This window comes from Lactuca serriola, chromosome 7 (assembly GCF_051521515.1).
Source record: "Lactuca serriola cultivar US96UC23 chromosome 7, Lser_US96UC23_V15, whole genome shotgun sequence".
NCBI lineage: Eukaryota > Viridiplantae > Streptophyta > Magnoliopsida > Asterales > Asteraceae > Lactuca > Lactuca serriola.
In genome coordinates this window covers 6,730,768-6,732,500 of record NC_136414.1, presented here as the reverse complement: position 1 = coordinate 6,732,500, position 1,733 = coordinate 6,730,768, and positions in this window count along the sequence as shown.

Here is a 1,733-nt window from a genome sequence, read left to right as displayed (position 1 = left end):
TTTTCCACGCGTAGGTAAAAACAAGATCTACAACTTTCATTTAGACTCTGTCGGCTAGTTCTTGACCGATCTTAAATTTAACAGTAGGAGGAGATTAGACTGCTAAATGACCGCGAAGAATTCGTAACTCCTTCATACGGACTCCATTTTCGTCTGTCTTTTTACCGTTGAGTTCCTATTAATGAGATCTTCAACTCTCATTTAGGTCGCGTAAGCCAAAAACTGCTCGAACTAAAATTCGAGTTTCGGGCTGTACACTGCTAAGCCGAAACTTCGAAAAATCATAACTTCCTCATACGAAGTCAGATTTGGGCGTTCTTTTTATCGACTCTCTTAGTTTAACGTATCCTAAAACTTTCATTTAGATTGCTAAGGCTAAATCTTGCTCTATCGTAAATTCACTATTTACGCTTCCCGGTGTCGTGCCGGTTTTGCCGTAAAACTTCGACGGGCCATAACTTCTTCGTTATAACTCGGATTTCGGCGTTCTTTATATGTACGGAAACCTTGAGACATATTCTACAACTTTATGTAAAGATATCGGGCTTATCTCACACTTTAATTTTGATGTTTATTTTTATTCTTTATTAATTATACATTTATAATTAAATTATAAGCACATAAATACACATAATACTCAAATATTTCATCTTTATTACCTCAAAAAGAGTTACAATAGTTGACCTAGACTATTATATTGACAAATATGCTTAGACCTGAAACCCGGGAGTTATATATATATATATATATATTGAAATTTTATTTTAAAAAATACTTAATGTTTACACTTTGATATTTAATGTTTTCTTTAAAAAAATATTTAAACCTCACATATAGACTATTCATTTGGTTTTGTATTTTCAAATATAAAATACTAAATCAAATCCTATTACAATTCTTTCATTATAGAATACAAAATGAAAAATAAGCCTCATTTTGGAAATAATGATTTTACTTAGGTCTATATTTTGAGGTTTAATATTTCGGGGTCCATTTAAGTCGTAATTTGTGTTTTGGTTAATAATTTTATTGTGATAGTATAATCAATTAATTAAATTATCAACCTACGGATGTTTAAATGGTTAGTAATTTTATTACGGTCGGGTATTATGGGTGGAGTTAAAAAAGTTCAAATGGTAGAAAATAGAATTGATGCCTTTGATTGATTATTTTCATCCTTTATGGATATAGAATTTTGGAAATTTTGATACTTTCATGATCAATGAAGTGAGGAAATCCCTTGATGATGCTTTGCTGCCACACGGTGTCATTGTTACTAGGCGAGACAGTTTCTTGCCTAGAATAAGGAATATTTTCTATTGGAGATATCAGTTGAATAGATAACCAATGAGTGACAACTTAATTCGTTAGGATATTGATGTTCCTTCAAGACTTTAAACTTTATGTATAGAATATCCAGAAGATATAACTCATGTTTTTATCGCTTGTGAAGTTGAACTGATCATTGGTCTTGGATTGGGAGATGGTGTGATCTTCAAATTCAAAATTCAATTTGGGTGGAGGTTGTTACCACTTGGATTGATACCCTTCAACCTTCAAGTAGTAAGTGTTTGGTGTTGGAGGCTATCATAATGACTATGTGATGGGTATTATGAAACTTTAGGAATAAGACTTTTTTTTCGTGCTCATAATCGGAGAAAGGAGACACCCAAAGAATTGATTTTATATTATTCGTTTATTTGGTTTGTGTTTAGAAATCAAAATATAATTTT